At 39.0% G+C, this 13380-nt stretch overlaps 2 non-coding genes across 2 annotated transcripts; one reads left to right on the top strand and one right to left on the bottom strand.

Moving 5' to 3' along the window:
- Nucleotides 1-8710: 8710 nt before the first annotated feature.
- On the top strand, nt 8711-8818 carry LOC130977228 (small nucleolar RNA R71). The gene has a single exon (XR_009084929.1). It is a non-coding gene; the product is annotated as a small nucleolar RNA R71 (small nucleolar RNA).
- Nucleotides 8819-12337: 3519 nt separating this feature from the next.
- Nucleotides 12338-12441, bottom strand: LOC130978683 (small nucleolar RNA R71). Its single transcript, XR_009086302.1, has one exon. It is a non-coding gene; the product is annotated as a small nucleolar RNA R71 (small nucleolar RNA).
- Between the last annotated feature and the right edge of the window lie 939 nt (nt 12442-13380).

Here is a 13380-nt window from a genome sequence, read left to right as displayed (position 1 = left end):
AGAGCTCTTAAGCACACTCTTTTGCCTTGGATCACGACTTTAACCACTTAGTCTCAAGCTTTTTACTTGGACCTTCATGACACAAGCACATGGTTAGGGACAGCTTGATTTAGCCGCTTAGGCCTGGATTTTATTTCCTTGGGCCCTCCTATCCATTGATGCTCAAAGCCTTGGATCCTTTTTACCCTTGCCTTTTGGTTTTAAGGGCTATTGGCTTTTTCTACTGCTTCTTCTTTTTCTATATACTCTTTTTAGCCATTTTTTTTTTCACTGCTTTTTCTTGCTTCGAGAATCAATTTCATGATTTTTTTTCAGATCATCAATAACATTTCTCTTTGTTCATCATTCTTTCAAGAGCCAACAATTTTAACATTCATAAACAACAAGATCAAAAGACATATGCACTGTTCAAGCATTCATTCAGAAAACAAAAGTATTGTCACCACATCAATATAATTAAACTAAATTCAAGAGCTATTTTCGAAATTTATGTACTTCTTGTTGTTTTGAATTAAAACATTTTTCTTTTAAGAGAGGTGAAGGATTAATGGATTTTATTCATAGCTTTAAGGCACGGTTACATACTAATGATCATGAAATAAAGACACAAAACATAGATAAACACAATATTAAAAACCGAAAACAAAAAGAAATAAAGAACAAGGAATGAATCCACCTCTAGTGGCGTCTTCTTCTTGAAGGACCAATGATGTTCTTCAGCTCTTCTATGTCCCTTCCTTGCCTTTGTTGCTCCTCCCTCATTGCTCTTTGATCTTCTCTTATTTCTTGGAGAATGATGGAGTGCTCATGATGTTCCACCCTTAATTGTCCCACATTGTGACTCAAACCTTCTAAGGAAGTGTTGAGTTGCTCCCAATAGTTGTTTGGAGGAAAGTGCATCCCTTGAGGCATCTCAGGGATTTCTTGATGATGAGCTTCCTCATGCACCTCTTGAGGGCCGTGAGGAGCTTCTCTAGCTTGCTCCATCCTTTTCTTGGTGATGGGCTTGTCTTCTTCAATGGAGACATCTCCTTCTATGATAACTCCAGCTGAGTAACATAGATGGCAAATAAGGTGAGGGAAAGCTAGCCGTGCCATAGGTGAGGGCTTGTCGGCTATTTTATAGATTTCATTGGAGATGACCTCATGAACTTCTACTTCCTCTCCAATCATGATGCCATGAATCATGATGGCCCGATCCACAGTAACTTCAGATCGGTTGCTAGTAGGAATGATGGAGCGTTGAATGAACTCCAACCATCCTCTAGCTATAGGCTTGAGGTCCAGTCTTCTTAGTTGGACTGGCTTGCCTTTGGAGTCTCTCTTCCATTGAGCTCCTTCCACACAAATGTCCATAAGAACTTGGTCCAACCTTTGATCAAAGTTGACCCTTCTAGTGTAGGGGCGTTCATTTCCTTGCATCATAGGCAAGTAGAATGCCAACCTTACATTTTCCGGACTGAAATCCAAGTATTTCCCCCTAACCATTGTGAGATAATTCTTTGGACTTGGGTTCATACCTTGGTCATGGTTCCTAGTGATCCATGCATTGGCATAGAACTCTTGAACCATTAAGATTCTAACTTGTTGCATGGGGTTGGTTAAGACTTCCCAACCTCTTCTTTGAACTTCATGTCGGATCTCCGGATACTCATTTTTCTTGAGCTTGAAAGGGACCTCAGGGATCACCTTCTTCTTTGCCACAGCATCATAGAAGTGGTCTTGATGGCTTTTGGAGATGAATCTTTCCATCTCCCATGACTCGGAGGTGGAAGCTTTTGCCTTCCCTTTTCCTTTTCTTGAGGATACTCCGGCCTTAGGTGCCATTGGTAATAGAAAAACAAAAAAAAGCTTATGCTTTTACCACACTAAACTTAAAATATTGCTCGCCCTCGAGCAAAAAAGAAAAGAAGAGTAGAAGAAGAAGAAGAAAATATGGTAGAGAGGGAGAGAGGTAGGTTCGGCTATGAGGGTGAAGATGGGGTTGTGTTGTGTGAAAATGAAGTAGAAGGGAAGGGTATTTATAGGGAAAGGGGAGGGTGGGTGTTCGGCCAATTTGGGTGGGAATGGGTGGGAAATTGAATTTGAGTTTTATGAAGGTAGGTGGGGTTTATGGGGAAGAGTGGGTTGATGTGAATGGTGAATGGGGGAATTGGGAAGAGGAATTGAGGTGATTGGTGATGGTTGTTGGGAAGTGTGACATGGGGAGTAGGAAGAATGAGATTTAGGATTAGGAGAGTGTGATTAGGATTAAAAGGTAAGGTGGAAATATGGTAGGTGGGGATCCTGTGGGGTCCACAGATCCTGAGGTGATCCTGTGGGGTCCACAGATCCTAAGGTGTAAAGAAATACCATTCCTTCACCCTATAGGCATGTAAAATGCCATCATGCATCTTTCTGGCGTTCAAACGCCCATTGGTGCATGTTCTGGGCGTTCAACGCCCATGTAATGCATGTTTCTGGCGTTGAACGCCAGTTTCATGCTTGTTACTGGCGTTCAGCGCCAGCTTTTCTCCTCTAGGCACATTCCTAGCGTTCAGCGCCAGGATGTTGCTTGTTTCTGGCGTTCAGCGCCAGAATGGTGCTCTGTTCTGGCGTTGAACGCCAGCCAGATGCATCTTACTGGCGTTGAACGCCAGCCTGTGCGTCCTCCAAGGTGAAAAAATTTTTTTTCTTCTGTTTTTGACTCTGTTTTTAATTTTTTTGATTTTTTTCGTGCCTCCTCATGATCATGTACCTAATAAAACACAAAATAACAATAAAATAGTATAAAATAGTAATTAGATAAATAAAATTGGGTTGCCTCCCAACAAGCGCTTCTTTAATGTCAATAGCTTGACAGTGGCTCTCATGGAGCCACAAGGTGATCAGGTCAATTTTAGTGTGGTCCCAACACCAAACTTAGAGTTTGGATATGGGGTCTTAACACCAAACTTAGAGTTTGGTTGTGGCCTCACAACACCAAACTTAGAGTTTGACTGTGTGGGCTCTTCTTGACTCTGAACTGAGAGAAGCTCTTCATGCTTACTCTCTTCTGTCACAGAGGGATGGCCATGTGCCTTAAACACAAGGTATTCCCCATTCAATTGAAGGACTAATTCCCCTCTGTTGACATCTATCACAGCTTCTGCTGTGGCTAGGAAAGGTCTTCCAAGGATGATGCAATCATCTTCTTCCTTCCTAGTGTCTAAGATTATGAAATCAGCAGGGATGTAAAGGCCTTCAACCTTTACTAGTACGTCCTCTACTATTCCATAGGCTTGTCTCAATGACTTGTCTGCCAGTTGTAATGAGAACAAGGCAGGTTGTACCTCAATGATCCCCAGCTTCTCCATTACAGAGAGTGGCATTAGATTTATCCCTGACCCCAGATCACACAGAGCTTTTTCAAAGATCATGATGCCTATGGTACAAGGTATTAAGAACTTGCCAGGATCTTGTTTCTTTTGAGGTAGAATTTTCTGAATCCAAGTATCCAGTTCATTAATGAGCAAGGGAGGTTCACTTTCCCAAGTCTCATTACCAAACAACTTGGCATTCAGCTTCATGATAGCTCCTAAATATTGAGCAACTTGCTCTCCAGTTACATCTTCATCCTCTTCAGAGGATGAATAGTCTTCAGAGCTCATGAATGGCAGAAGGAGGTTTAATGGAATCTCTATGGTCTCTGTATGAGCCTCAGATTCCTTTGGATCTTTAATAGGGAACTCCTTCTTGCTTGAGGGACGTCCCAGGAGGTCTTCCTCACTAGGATTTTCGTCTTCCTCCTCCCTTGTGCATTCGGCCATATTGACTATGTCAATGGCCTTGCACTCTCCTTTTGGATTCTCTTCTGTATTGCTTGGGAGAATACTGGGAGGGGTTTCAATGACTTTCTTACTCAGCTGGCCCACTTGTGCCTCCAGATTTCTAATGGAGGATCTTGTTTCACTCATGAAACTGAAAGTGGCCTTTGACAGATCAGAGACTATATTGGCTAAATTAGAAGTGTTTTGTTCAGAATTCTCTGTCTGTTGCTGAGAAGATGATGGATATGGCTTGCTATTGCCCAGCCTATTGTGTCCACCATTGTTAAAACCTTGTTGAGGTTTTTGTTGATCCTTCCATGAGAAATTTGGATGATTTCTCCATGATGAGTTATAGGTGTTTCCATAAGGTTCACCCATGTAATTAACCTCTGCCATGGCAGGGTTCTCAGGATCATAAGCTTCTTCAGAAGCTGCCTCTCTAGTACTGTTGGATGCATGTTACAATCCATTCAGATTTTGAGAGATCATGTTGACCTGTTGAGTCAACACTTTGTTCTGAGCCAATATGGCATTCAGAGTATCAATTTCAAGAACTCCTTTCTTCTGAGGTATCCCATTGTTCACGGAATTCCTCTCAGAAGTGTACATGGACTGGTTATTTGCAACCATGTCAATGAGTTCTTGAGCCTCTTCAGGCGTTTTCTTCAGGTGAATAGATCCACCTGCAGAATGGTCTAATGACATTATCGAAAATTCAGAGAGACCATAATAGAATATATCTAAAATGGTCCATTCTGAAAACATGTCAGATGGACATCTTTTGGTCAGCTGCTTGTATCTTTCCCAAGCTTCATAGAGGGATTCACCATCTTTTTGTTTGAAGGTTTGAACATCCACTCTCAGCTTGCTCAGCTTCTGAGGAGGAAAGAATTTATCCAAGAAGGCAGTGACCAGCTTATCCCATGAGTCCAGGCTATCCTTGGGTTGTGAATCCAACCATACTCTAGCTCTGTCTCTTACAGCAAAAGGGAAAAGCATGAGTCTGTAGACTTCAGGATCAACTCCATTCGTCTTTACAGTCTCACAGATCTGCAAGAATTCAGTTAAAAACTGATAAGGATCTTCAGATGGAAGTCCATAAAACTTGCAGTTTTGTTGCATCAAGGCAACTAGCTGAGGTTTCAGCTCAAAGTTATTGGCTCCAATGGCAGGGATGGAGATGCTTCTTCCATCAAACTTGGACGTTGGCTTTGTGAAGTCACCAAGCATTCTCCTTGCATTATTATTATTTTCGGCTGCCATCTCCTTCTCTTGTTCTAATGTTTCTGAAAGGTTACCTTTAGAATAATTTTAATTTTAGCTTCTCTTAATTTTCTCTTCAGAGTCCTTTCAGGTTATGGATCAATTTCAATAAGAGTGCCTTTATCCTTGTTCCTGCTCATATGAAAGAGAAGAAAATAAGAAAAGAAAGAGGAATCCTCTATGTCACAGTATAGAGATTCCTTTATGTTAGTAGAAAAAGAAGAGGTAGAAGAATGAAGAGGGAGATTCGGATTTTTGGATGAAGAGAGGTGGAGAGAAGTGTTAGTAATTAAATAATTAAATAGAAGAAGAAAAGAGAAGAAAAATTTCGAAAATAATTTTGAAAAAGAGGTTAGTGTTTTTCGAAAATTAGAGATAAATTGTATTTAAAATTAAAGTTTAAACAATTAATTAATTGAAAAGATTTTTTAGAAAAGGAAGAAGTATTTTCGAAAATTGAAGAGGGAGAAGTAGTTAGGTGGTTTTGAAAAAGATAAGAAACAAACAAAAAGTTAGTTAGTTGATTGAAAAAGATTTGAAATCAAAATTGAAAAAGATAAGAAGATAGCAAGTTAGATAAGATATTTTGAAAATCAAATTTTGAAAAATATAAATTTTTTTTTTTTGAAGAAGATTAAATAAAAGATAAAAATATTTAATTCAAAAAATTTTTAAAATTATTTACTTCACTAACAAGAAACTACAAGATAAGATTCTAGAATTTAAAGATTGAACCTTTCTTAACAAGAAATTAACAAATTTCAAATTTTTGAACCAATCACATTAATTATTAGTGAATTTTTGAAAATATGATGTAAAGATAAGAAAAAGATTTTGAAAATAATTTTGAAAAATGTTTTTGAAATTTTCGAAAAATAGAAAAAATGAAAAAGATATGATTTTTGAAAAAGATTTTGAAAAGATAAGATTTTTTTTAAAATTGAAATTTTGACTTGACTTGTAAGAAACAACTAATTTTAAAAATTTTTGACCAAGTCAACCCAAAATTTCAAAAATTTGGAGGGAAATAAGGAAAAGATATTTTTTTGATTTTTGATTTTTTTTAATTATGAGAGAGAAAAACAACAAAAATACTCAATGCATGAAATTTTTAGATCAAAACAATGAATGCATGCAAAAATGCTATGAATGTCAAGATGAACACCAAGAACACTTTGAAGATCATGATGAACATCAAGAACATAATTTTGAAAAATTTTTGATGCAAAGAAAACATGCAAGACACCAAACTTAGAAATCTTTAATGCATGGAAAATATGAATGCAAAAATGCACATGAAAAACAACAACCAACACAAAACAAGAAATCATCAAGATCAAACAAGAGGACTTATCAAGAACAACTTGAAGATCATGAAGAACACTTTGAATGCATGGGATTTTCGAAAAAAAATGCAAAAAAAAAAAATTTTTAAAAGCATGCAATTGACACCAAACTTAAAGATTGACTCAAGACTCAAACAAGAAACACAAAATAATTTTTTTTTTGAATTTTTTTGAATTTTTATTAATTTTTTTCGAAAATAAAGTTGGAAAAACGAAAAAGAAAAGAAAAATTTTGAAAAAGATTTTTGAAAAGAAAATTACCTAATCTGAGCAACAAGATGAACCGTCAGTTGTCCATACTCGAACAATCCCCGGCAACGGCGCCAAAAACTTGGTGGACGAAATTGTGATCCATGTTCTAACTATTTTGAGATGAAGTCTTTATTATGGCACTGGTTGAATTCACAACTCCGTTCAACTAACCAGCAAGTGTACTGGGTCGTCCAAGTAATAAACCTTACGTGAGTAAGGGTCGATCCCACAGAGATTGTTGGTATGAAGCAAGCTATGGTCACCTTGTAAATCTCAGTTAGGCAGATTAAACCAATTGATTATGGATTTTCTAAAATAAATAATAAACAGAAAATAAAAAGGGATAGAACACTTATGCAGATTCATTGGTGGGAATTTCAGATAAGCATATGGAGATACTGTATGGCTCAAGGACGCCTGCTCTCCTACTGCTTCAACTCAATCCTTCTTACTCCTCTCCATGGCAAGCTGTATGTAGGGCATCACCGTTGTCAGTGGCTACATCCCATCCTCTCAGTGAAAATGGTCCTCTGCGGCTGTCACTCGCATGGCTAATCATCTGTCGGTTCTCAATCATGTTGGAATAGAATCCATTGATTCTTTTGCGCTTGTCATCACGCCCAGCCTTCAGGAGTTTGAAGCTCGTCACAGTCATTCAATCCCAGAATCCTACTCGGAATACCATAGACAAGGTTTAGACTTTCCGGATCCTCATGAATGCCGCCATCTATCTAACTTATACCACGAAGATTCTGTTGGGGAATCTAAGAGATACACATTCAAGCGCTGTTGCATGTAGAACGGAAGTGGTTGTCAATCACGTGCGTTCATAAGTGAGAATGATAATGAGGGTTATCTAATCATCACATTCATCATGTTTTTGGGTGCGAATGAATATCTTGGAATAAGAATAAGAGAGATTTGAATAAAAGAAAATAGAATTGCATTAATACTTGAGGTACAGCAGAGCTCCACACCCTTAATCTATGGTGTGCAGAAACTCCACCGTTGAAAATACATAAGTAAAAGGTTCAGGCATGGCCGAATGGCCAGCCCCCAAAACGTGATCAATAGCCTCTTAGGATGAAGAATAAAACAAAACTGAGACCAAAGATGTACGTGGTCAAAAGACATCTAATACAATAGTTAAATATTCTATTTATAATAAACTAGCTCCTAGGGTTTACATGAGTAAGTAATTGATGCATAAATCCACTTCCGGGGCCCACTTGGTGTATGTTTGGGCTGAGCTTGATCAATCCACGAGCTGAGGCTTCTCTTGGAGTTGAACTCCGAGTTATGACGTGTTTTGGGCGTTCAACTCCGGATCATGACGTTTTTCTGGCGTTTAACTCCAGACAGCAGCATGTACTTGGCGTTCAACGCCAAGTTACGTCGTCAAATTCCGAATAAAGTATGGACTATTATATATTGCTGGAAAGCCCTGGATGTCTACTTTCTAACACCGTTGAGAGCGCGCCAATTGGAGTTCTGTAGCTCCAGAAAATCCATTTCGAGTGCAGGGAGGTCAGAATCCAACAGCATCAGCAGTCCTTTTGTCAGCCTTTTTCAGAGTTTTGCTCAAATCCCTCAATTTCAGTCAGAATTTACCTGAAATCACAGAAAAACACACAAACTCATAGTAAAGTCCAGAAATGTGAATTTAACATAAAAACTAAGGAAAACATCCCTAAAAGTAGCTTGAACTTACTAAAAACTACCTAAAAACAATGCCAAAAAGCGTATAAATTATCCGCTCATCAGCATTCCAGACAGACTTTGAGAAATCAAATTGACTTGTTGAGTCAATATTTTATTCTGAGCCAAAATGGCATTCAGAGTGTCAATCTCAAGAACTCCTTTCTTCTGACTTGTCCCATTGTTCACAGGATTCCTTTCAGAAGTGTACATGAATTGGTTATTTGCAACCATTTCAATTAGCTCTTGAGCTTCTGTAGGCGTCTTCTTCAGATGAAGAGATCCTCCAGCAGAGCTATCCAAAGACATCTTGGATAGTTCAGAGAGACCATCATAGAAAATACCTATGATGCTCCATTCAGAAAGCATATCAGATGGACACTTTCTGATCAATTGTTTGTATCTTTCCCAAGCTTCATAGAGGGATTCTCCATCCTTCTGTCTGAAGGTTTGGACTTCCACTCTAAGCTTGCTCAATTTTTGAGGTGGAAAGAACTTTGTCAAGAAGGCATTGACTAGCTTTTCCCAAGAGTCCAGGCTTTCTTTAGGTTGTGAGTCCAACCATATCCTAGCTCTGTCTCTTACAGCAAAAGGGAATAGCATAAGTTTGTAGACCTCAGGGTCAACCCCATTAGTCTTGACAGTGTCACAGATTTGCAAGAATTCAGCTAAGAACTGATGAGGATCTTCCAGTGGAAGTCCATGGAACTTGCAATTCTGTTGCATTAGAGAAACTAGTTGAGGCTTAAGCTCAAAGTTGTTTGCTCCAATGGCAGGGATAGAGATGCTTCTCCCATAGAAGTCGGGAGTAGGTGCAGTAAAGTCACCCAGCACCTTCCTTGCATTGTTGGCATTGTTGTTGTTTTCGGCTGCCATGTTGATGCCAAGGCATCTTAGGCTAGTTTCACTAGCATTTTTCTGTTAGTTTTAGTTGTTTTATGCATTTTCTTGAGCTTAAAGTAACCAAGAATGGTTAAATGAATAACAAAGCAATGAACCATCCAAACAGTATGATTGTGATGCAAATTCCATGAGTTTTTAGTTATATTACTTGAATGCTATGAATGGAAGATTTCTCATGAAATTTTGCAAGACTTTGATGCAGTTGTTTGGATGATTTCAGGGAAGAAGAGGCTAGGCAAGGAAGCAACAAAATCAATAAAGGAAGCTTGAATATCACATGTGGAAGTTTAAGTTCCAGTTTAAGCTTAAACTGGAACTTAAACTGCCAAGCCATATAATGCTGGGAACTATCAGTGGCGTTTAAGCTCCAGTTTAAGCTTAAACTGGAGCTTAAACGCCAAAATCATGAAAGCTGAGGAAAAGCTGAAAGTGGCGTTTAACCTCCAGTTTAACCTTAAACTGGAAGTTAAACGCCAGAAATGAGAAATGCACCAGGGAGCCATTTCCACGTTTAAGCTCCAGTTTAACCTTAAACTGGAGCTTAAACGTGTTCGACCAAAATTCTCCTCAAGGGTTGCTTTCTTCATTTCCACGTTTAAGCTCCAGTTTAAGCTTAAACTGGAGCTTAAACGTGTTCGACCATTCCACACTCCAGGGTTGCTTTCTTCCATTTCCACGTTTAAGCTTCAGTTTAACCTTAAACTGAAGCTTAAACGTGTTCGACTACTTTACCCTCCAAGGTTGCTTTCTTCCATTTCCACGTTTAAGCTTCAGTTTAACCTTAAACTGAAGCTTAAACGTGCTTGAGTTATACCACCTCCAGGAGTGTCCAACGTTTAAGTTCCAGTTTAAGCTTAAACTGGAACTTAAACGTGCTTCCACAAAAGGCATCACTGGAAGTGTCTGGCGTTTAAGTTGCAGTTTAAGCTTAAATTGCAACTTAAACGCCACTATTTGAAAAGGTTTCTGGGCCAAAGATATTGCAGTTTAAGTTAGCATTTGAGCACAAACATTAACTTAAACGTACTCTGGTATGAAACCCAATTGAATATCATGGTTTATGGGATTGGGCCTGAAGAATTGATGAGTCTGGAATTTCAATTTGTTGAGTCATGTGTCATTACTTGATTATCACTAAGTTGGCTCAATGAATGTTACAGAATTGGATCAGCAGCCTCATCAGGATTATGGATCATAAACCCAAAGCAAAAGGAAATCAGGGAAAGGCCTCAAAGCCCAAGAAACACAACAGAAGCTCAATTTAGAAAGTGTATAAATAGGATAGAATTTAAGTTAGAAAGAACTTTTGGGGATCATTTGGGTAGTTTTCATACTTTTTGTAATTGAATTCAGAGCTATGACTCACTAAACCCCTTTCATTGGGTTAGGGAGCTCTATTGTAATTCAATGAATCAATAATAGTTTTTATCTTCTTCTTCAATCTTTTCTCTTGAATTTTGTTAGAAAGCTTCTCGATCTAATTTCATTGGTTAGTTGTCTTGGGAAAGAAACTATCCATAATTGGAATCCTTCGGAACCTTGGGAAAGGAATGGAGGATTCATGCTAGAGAAGCTTTCTCACAGTGAATTGGATTGGGGTTTGGATGGATATTGTGACATGTAATCCTACCAAATTGTGGTTCATGAAAATGTGTGGTATAATCAGTGATCGAGCATCATCTCTTCTTATGAACATTTAAACCAAGGGATTGGGAATTTGTTTGTTTTTAGAGAGAATTGGTGAGCCAAGGGATTGGGATCCAATCATATAAGATTGCCAAGCAAAATTCAATGAATGCATTGGTTGAGGAAGGGATAAAAATATTTTGATTCGGAGATCTCAATATCTCCTGAAACCCAATGAATTCCCCATTTTTGATCTACCACTTTCTCTTTACATTCTGCAATTAAATTCATGCAATCACCCCGATCCCTTTTTAATTTCAGCAATTTAGCTTCTCGCTCTTTAATTCATGCAATTTAAGATTCCACAATTTCAATTTCTTGCCATTTACGTTTCCCGCCAATTTTACATTCCGCAATTCTCATCTAAATCTTGATTCCGCTCAACTAGAACGCACTTCTAATCCGAATTGCTCACTCAACCAATCCTTGTGGGATTCGACCTCACTCTATTGTGAGTTTTTACTTGACGATAACCGGTGCACTTGCCGGAAGGAATTTTTGCCGATCGTGCAATTTCCTAAAATCGTAGCATCAAGTTTATGGCGCCGTTGCCGGGGATTGGTTTTCGATTGACAATTCTCAAATTGGAAGTTAACTAGATTGAGCATTTTTCTTGTTTTGTTAATTCAGTTCAAGTTACTTGTTGAATTTTTAATTTCTGCACTCTGTTACTTGCTTTCTTTCTTTATGCCTTTAAATTCAAGCAACTAACTCACTGACTCACTAACTATTTGAATTAATTCCTCAACTGCTCTAACCATACTCTTCCATTAACCAAGAGTATTTCACTTGTTTGTTGCCTGTGCTGTGTTCTTGTATGACAGGTAGGAGAGGAGAGACATCAACTCATCCATATACCGAACCAGAGAGGACCCTTCATAAACTTAGAAGGGAAGCAAGAGGGAAGAGAGTACTGGGAGAAGAAGAATCTGAAGGAGAATCTGAGGACAATTTTGAGGAAGCTCTAGATCTCAACATGGATAGAGAAGTTCACAACCATGAGAGAGCTGATGGAAACAATGCCATTCCCGAGAGGAGGGTTCTTGGTTCATACATAAACCCAACCTCTGGGAATTGTGGTAGCAGCATTCAGAAACCACCCATTCAGGCCAACAATTTTGAACTCAAACCACAGCTAATATCACTGGTGGAGGATCATTGTTCATTTGGTGGGAGTGCTAATGAAGATCCAAACCAACATCTCACAAAATTCCTGAGAATTTGCGACACTGTGAAGTCCAATGGCGTCTAGGAAGATGCCTATAAACTGCTCTTGTTCCCATTTTCACTTAGAGATAAGGCAGCTAAGTGGCTGGAATCATTCCCAAGGGGGAGCCTAACAACCTGGATGAGGTGGAAAGCAAGTTTCTGGCACGTTTCTACCCCCCACAAAAGGTCAATAGGCTTCGATCTGAGGTTCAGACTTTTAGACAACAAGATGGTGAAACTCTCTACGAGGCATGGGAGAGGTTCAAGGATTTGACAAGGAAATGCCCACCAGACATGTTCCATGACTGGGTGCAATTGCATATTTTCTATGATGGACTTTCTTATGAATCAAGGAAGGCTGTAGACCATTCATCAGGAGGTTCATTGAACAGGAAAAAGACTGTGGAAGAAGCCATTGAAGTGATTGAGACAGTGGCTGAGAATGAGTACTACTATGCTTCAGAGAGACACAACACTAAGGGAGTCATGGAGCTGAACCATGTTGATACAATTCTAGCCCAAAACAAGGTGTTTGCCAAGCAACTAGCAGAGCTCACCAGGAAATTAGAAACAAATCAAGTGGCTGCAATACACACACAAGATCAAGAGGAAGTAAGCACTGAAGGAGGTGATTGGGAAGAGGCCAACTATGTGGGAAATCAACAAAGGCAACCATATGATCCACATTCCAACACTTTGGGTGGGGAAAACAGCAAACCCAATGATGAGCGGATATTTTATACGCTTTTTGGGGGTAATTTCTTGTAGATTTTAGTATGTTTTAATTAGTTTTTAATAGAATTTTATTAGTTTTTAAGCAAAAATCATATTTCTGGACTTTACTATGAGTGTGTGTATTTTTCTGTGATTTCAGGTATTTTCTGACTGAAATTGAGCGAGCTGAGCAAAAATCTGAGTTAGGCTGAAAAAGGACTGCTGATGCTGTTGGATCCTGACCTCCCTGCACTCGAAATGGATTTTCTGGAGCTACAGGAGTCCAATTGGCGCGCTCTCAACGGCGTTGGAAAGTAGACATCCAGGGCTTTCCAGCAATAGATAATAGTACATACTTTGCGCGAAGATAGACGACGTAACTTGGCGTTGAACGCCAAGTTCATGCTGCTGTCTGGAGTTAAACGCCAGAAAAACGTCATGATCCGGAGTTGAACGCCCAAAACACGTCATAACCTGGAGTTTAACGCCAAGAAAGGCCTCTACTCGTGGATAGCTTTAGT

Source organism: Arachis stenosperma, chromosome 4, assembly GCF_014773155.1.
Source record: "Arachis stenosperma cultivar V10309 chromosome 4, arast.V10309.gnm1.PFL2, whole genome shotgun sequence".
Taxonomy (NCBI): Eukaryota; Viridiplantae; Streptophyta; class Magnoliopsida; order Fabales; family Fabaceae; genus Arachis; species Arachis stenosperma.
Note: the sequence above shows the minus strand (reverse complement) of the source record. Positions and strands in the feature narration are given on the sequence as shown.